At 34.8% G+C, this 6844-nt stretch overlaps 1 non-coding gene across 1 annotated transcript; it reads left to right on the forward strand.

Annotated features, from left to right (window-relative positions):
• Positions 1 to 6320: 6320 nt before the first annotated feature.
• TRNAI-AAU (transfer RNA isoleucine (anticodon AAU)) lies at positions 6321 to 6394 on the forward strand. The gene has a single exon. It is a non-coding gene; the product is annotated as a tRNA-Ile (tRNA).
• Positions 6395 to 6844: the final 450 nt, after the last annotated feature.

The following is a 6844-nucleotide window of genomic DNA, read 5'->3' on the forward strand; positions in this document are numbered from 1 at the left end:
CTTATGTTACTAAGTTCCAAATGTTGAAACTAATTGCCAAATCTCATAATTCAAACTATGGAAAGGGATGCCGTAACCATAATCGAATTTTGAGAATACAATTTTCACAATCGCTATCTTCTTAAAATCTCTTTTAGTGAAAGCATTTCCTCACAGTCATTTTCATGAAGGAGGGAATCTTATGACACTTAGATTTTATGGTGTATGAGTTCCTATCCATGTGAATTTGCCAAAACCAAGGTTTGCGACAAATCCAAACTCATATGGACTGAACTTTCTTAATCTTGATTTCTTGCCTTATGGTAACACGAGTGCCCACCACGTCTTCCAAGTAGTTTAGTAACTTGTCCTTACATATCAATGTACTTTCCATCGACTAAGGCTCTAGTGTGCATTCAAATGAGAACTCATAGAACTCACATACGCAATTAACTCAATTGGAATGACACAAAAACAAAATAATGTCAGCACGATAGGTTGCAAACCTCAAGTCGTGTGCTAGTGATGATCGATAAGGTATATTCTTGATTTGTTCTTGAAACCTTTCAAGACCATTAAGACTCCCACTGACTCCTTGACATATAAGATTCTCTTGTCAAGAAACATTTCTTGACAAAGCAAATATTCAAGAGTTAGTGTAGTTCTTATCAAGACAAAACACTTCACAAATTGGTCCTAGTTGGTCTTTGTCTTATCCAGGACATCACAACTTACCAATTTCTAATGTGCAAGAATAAGAAAACTTTTCCAAATTCCACATTTGATGAGTGTTATAAACCTACTTAAGACTTGTCACTCAATGTCACAATCTTGGAGTATGACTCTAAGACTTGATATTGGAACGAAGTATGATTGACTCTTTGATTTAACCATTTCTACAATTCTCGATTCCTCTTCTTAGACATGCAAATGCACTAAGACTCACTTAGAGGATCAATTGAGATATGGTTCTTAATCATTAAGACTTCATCATAAAACACAATAAAAGGTACTCTCCCTTCTTCTTAGAATGGAGAAACTTTTATCTTTCTGCCTTCTTGATTCTTCTTATTCGTTCTGCTATTGATTGAAACTATTTCAGTTAACTCAGAATTATACTCAATCTTATAAGTATAACCATATTTACTAAACTTTAGTAAATCATGACGAATATCTTTGTCACTCTTGTGGTAGACTTGATCAACGTACGACCTAGTGTACTCGATCTCCTAGTCCTTCAATTGACACTTTGTCAAAGAATTAGTCTAAATTTCCCAAATGTGAAAGTTTTTCATTCATCATACAATACACGTTGCATGATTCCAAGTTTCTGTCCAATTGAAACTTGGGTGATGAGAAACTCTCCATATTTGGTAAACTTTTGATATGTCCACAAATAACATAATTAAGAATCAAATCCATTGTTGCTAATAATAGAAACATTCAAACATCAATTTTTTTCATACATGCCATCGCAAGGATAAATAAATAAGATAAAATCAAAATTCATTTTATTGCGGAAAAAATTTGTCCTTATAATGCAATTCAATTGAAAAACTATGTTATTACATATTTCTTAACAATCTATTCTAACTCCAAGTAGTAGCTCAAGAATTCATTCTTCAAGCAATGCGATCGAAATCCATTTCTTCATGATTAGATTCAGCTCACTTCTTCCCTCAATCTTCCTCTCTTTTCTTCGATCCTACAAAACATCAAAATGTAATCTTATCACATCATGTATTAAGAATCTAGAATAGGAACTCAAAAGAGTTAGATAATGGATTTTACCTGAAGCGGAGCCATACGTCTTGACTCTCCCATCTCTTAGATCTCTCAGGTGGTTAGGGCAGCTTCGTCTCCAATGCCTCTTCTCTTGGCAATAAAAGCAAATGGACTCCTTTGGCACAACACATCGGACAATCACAGACTTAGTTCTTGCTGCACTTCCAATGTTGCCAGTGTCCATTGAAGTTTGGGAGTTTGATTCACCAGACAAGTTTGCTTGACCAACACGCCAAATCATTGCTAATTCAACAGCTATAAGTAAATAGGTGAGATTAATGAGGGTCACGACGTGATCCATCACATAGTATTCTCTAACGAACTCACTATATGATTCAGGAAGTGACTGAAGAACCCAGTCAGCAGCCAACTCGCTTGAAATCTCGACACCCAACATGCTTAACCTATCAATGTGTGACTTCATCTCTAAGACGTGTGCACACACAGGTTTCCCATCTTTGTGTTTACTTGCCAAAAGGGCTTGAGTGAGCTTGAACTTTTCAAGCCTTTGAACTTGTGGGTCAGGGAGAACGATTGGAGGAGGTGGAGGAAGTGAAGCATGACTCTCATTTCCTTGTCCTATCTCGGAACGTCATCTTCATTTGGAAAGCTTGTTCCAAAGGATTTGGGAAGACCATTGTAAGATTCAGACATCTACAAAATGGGAGAAAATTCAAGTTATGTTGATTAGAATTCTTGATGTAACACCCAAATGAAACATCAAGCTAGGATCCAACACAATATTCTACAACCTAGAAAAGGGATGCCGTAATCTAGTTGCAAAATATTTGAAGGTAGGTAAATGACGATTTACCAATTTCCACCATTAAAAACGAAAAGGAAGATTAAGTTTTAAATGAATTGAAACTCCTAGAACTTTTGAGATTCATTGAACTTTTCAATGACATGTTTAATCTCGATTATGCCCTACTATTTGTGACTGGGATGCCGAGGATCACAAACAAGGTGTGAATAACCATACGAATCACGTGGTGCACCCAATGCTACTATCACCTAATCAATGTGCCGGTTAGCCACACACGCTCCATTGATCTATGACAAACATCGAGTCACCCTTTGCTACCAATGTCATCCCCAAATTAGTGTGCCGGTTAACCACACACGCTCCACTAACGTTTGACAGGGGTACGAAGTGTAATTCTATGGATTAGCATACAATTTCACATTTTTCCTAAAGTAACTACGATTTGGGAATTTGAAAAAGCATTTAGTTACTTTGTACTTCATTATACTTATAATGGAAGGTTTCTGTCCTATCCTACCCGTTCGGCTAACGACCCTCCACTAGTCAAGAGTGCGGTGGGTAAGAGTGGATACCCATTCAATCGCCATTTTATAGGCAATTTCCTTAAACACCCCTTATAGACCAGCTTCGTGAATGAGGCCTACTAACGGTAAGACTGACTGTTTACTCATATATAATACTAGACTTTTAATGTTATATATAGTATAGGGTGTATTTTACACTTTTAAAATACTAGGTGGTTTAACTTAGTAAATTATACTTTTAATTAAATGTAAACCAAAAACTTTATGGGTTTATTAAATCACTTTTAATTATACACTTTAATTAATTAACAAAACCATAAGGGTGTGATTCGAACTTTTCAAATTACTAGGGTTTTAGAATTTAACATTTCAAAATTAAACTTATAATCAACTTTTAAATTCCAAAACTTGAGGGCAAGTTTTGAAACATTTCAAAACATTAGGGATCAAATAACAAATAATTCAAATTAAACAATTAATTTCATAATTATCTACATTTGACCTAATCTTATTTTAGTCATTAGATAATTACCAAATAACTTTAAATAATCCATATTTATCACATAAACAACCAATATTTAAAAGATTTGAAATTATCTATTGTTTTGGCAAGGATAAACATATAATTAAGATAAAATTCGGATTTTAGCTTCATAAAACAATTTAAGCATCAAATCCAAGTCAAAACAACAGCTAAATCCCGAAATACCCTCTGCCTGACGCACTGACTCGCCGAGTAGGGCCAACTCGCCGAGTCCAGATACTGACTCGTCGAGTTGTGTCGGGCAGAGGCAAATAAAAAATGTTTTTAAGCAAACAAAACAGTTAAGCATCACATACAACTGAAACCAATCAAGGCTCTAATACCACTGATGGGTATTATGCATAAGAAACAATCCTATGTGCTCATACAAACCCTAATGCTTGGATCTAGGTTCCTCTATTGTACATGCTTTGAATCCAAGACTAATAAACTTAGATCTAACATATTATAAACTGAATTAGGGTTTATAGAATTACCTTTGATTGTTATATAGCAATAACAATCAATTCCTTGCTTGGATTGGCTTCAAAAGCTTAGTGCCTCAAGTGTTGCACCTCTAATGGAGTCACAAACACCATATACAACTTGGATGAAGATGAGAAGAAAGGGGGCTGCCCAAAAACGACTAGAAACCCTAGAGAATCAGTTCCCCACGTTTTTGGGGCCTAAGGGGTCCTTTATATACTTGTGAGGGCTGCTAGGGTTTCAGTCAAAACCCTAATGGACAGCTTAAACTCTAAGCAGTCCATGGAACCTTCTGGATAAGGCCATGGACGAAAATATGATGGGCTCCCATCATAATTTCGTTCACCCCTTGTTCCTTTAGCATTCCTTAGCCCAATAACTCAATTATCCAATAATTGCAGTCCAGTCCCCTAAATTTAATTAATCTCTTTTAGCCATAAAATTAATTCTTAATTAATTCTTGACTAATATTAATTAAACAATATGATTTCCCCTTTAATATATTATTCTCATAATATATTAATAAATCATATTTAAACCTCTCTCTCCTTAATTCATCCTACATATTGCTATGGTGAAGGCAACCCAAAAGGACCATGCTCATAATCGGGTCAAGTACATACCAAAATAGCTATGGACTTAGACACTAATCTAACAATAGTATGGTTGGGTTGAGGTGATACTGCTTTGTGTGGTAGCCAACAAACCCGGAAGCAAGCCATACATAAGTTGTGGGCCCCGAGGGCAAGCTAAACTTATGATATGGGCTAATGAGCAAGCCATATATGGGTTGTGGACCCGAAGGGCAAGCCCTACTCATACTGTGGGCTCATGGGTAATCTTGTTGGTTAGTTGTGGGCCCAATATGCATCGTTATATGTTTGTGTGTTGGTACCTTGGGGGAACTCACTCAACTTTGGCTTACAGTTTTAGTTTATTGTTTCGACTACTTCAGAGGATCGTGAGAAAGCAAAGGTCTGATCATGCACATCTTCTTATTTTCATGATATTGATTTTTGGGACACTCTGATATGACTTTACTCTTGAAACAATGGATCTTTTTTCGTAAACAATTATAGATAATGGTTGTTTCTGAAAATTTTAAATTTTTATGATTTTTAAAATGTTACAAATGCGCCGCATTAGTCTACTGCAATAACGTCTCTGATGTCTATCTATCTGGAAACCCTAGATATACAACATTAATGTACCAAACATATTGAGTTAGATATACATTTCACTTAGGAGGAGCTAAGGAGGTCGCTCTTGGATACATTCACATTCTTCACATCTAGTCCACCTACCAATATGTCGATATCTTCACTAAAAGACTACCATGTCAATTGGCCTAGCAACCTCCCACTCAAAGAGAGGGGGCTATTACTTGGATATTTATACTTGTATATTTGTGTCTATATATAATATTTGATGAATATCCCTTCCTGTTTTATAGGGATTATCTTGTATATATTTGATAGCAATATATACAATCTGCAAAATAACGTCATTTTCCATTGTCACGACATAAAAAAATATTATGAAATACAGTTGTCGACTACGACAGGGCCCACTTGGTGTTAAATACTAGTATGTTTAACCTGCTTATTAATTTATTATTCATGCTAGAACAAGTGAAACTCATATTTCTTTAAAAAAATACAGTTTAAATGTATGATAAAGCATAAAATGAGAAGATGCTCACGAATGTAAGTGAGGTGATGTGTTGAGCTTAGTCCTACAAACACATTATGATCCTATAGTATCTATATGTGAAGGCAACTAAAAAAAAAAAACTCTTTAAATATATAAATTTTATTATACGACAGAAGCTCACATTATCCCAATATGGGGGGCCTCTCACTAAACTTTTTATGAACCTTTTGTGATGAAAACAAAAGTATAGTCAATATCCAAACACATTGTGACATTGTCATGTGTTATATTATTCCAATGGCCAGGCCATTCGACCCAAGCCACATACCCATAATCTCATAATCATGACTCTGCGTAAACCACATACTCGATAAGATATGAATCCTAATATTAAATACTGATGTATATGATTTGTCCTGTAAAATTACAGATATTACAACATTTATTTCGATGTAAGAAAAACATACAATGTTTATTTTCTTAGAACACTTTATTCACAAATCACAAGTTAATCTCTGTTGCTAAAATGCCTCTGATATGAGACCTCGGTGTAAAAGATTCCAAAATACTGATTGTTTTGATGATTTTCAGTGAACGATCACAAGGCCTATTAGCTCAGCTGGTTAGAGCGTCGTGCTAATAACGCGAAGGTCGCAGGTTCGAGACCTGCATGGGCCAGATTTTTAGAAATAATTTTATTTCAATTCCTTTAGGATGGAATATATTTTCCTTAAGCAAAAGAATGGAAATGAATTCTTTACTATCAACGACAATTACCATTATACCCAACCATGTAGGTTGGAGTTTCGTAATGAGACCCATTTTTTGTATATACATTTGTGCGTTCTCATTTATTTAATATTGATTTTTTTTTTTTTTTTGTAGAATTAAAAATTGATATCTGGAACATGGAACATAGCTGAGGTTGATACAATCGATGATTGCAAAAATATTCGATAAATGAGAAAGCTCAAAGCTATAAATCTATAGTGAAGGCGGCGACGCATTAATCTATGAGAGTTGCAACCTTAATATATTGAAGGATTTTACACTTATACTAAATGGTAAGTTTGTTTATGACTCTAATTATATTCAATATTATATTTCTATATCTTACAAAACAATTTG

Source organism: Lactuca serriola, chromosome 6 (genome assembly GCF_051521515.1).
Source record: "Lactuca serriola cultivar US96UC23 chromosome 6, Lser_US96UC23_V15, whole genome shotgun sequence".
NCBI classification, from domain to species: Eukaryota; Viridiplantae; Streptophyta; class Magnoliopsida; order Asterales; family Asteraceae; genus Lactuca; species Lactuca serriola.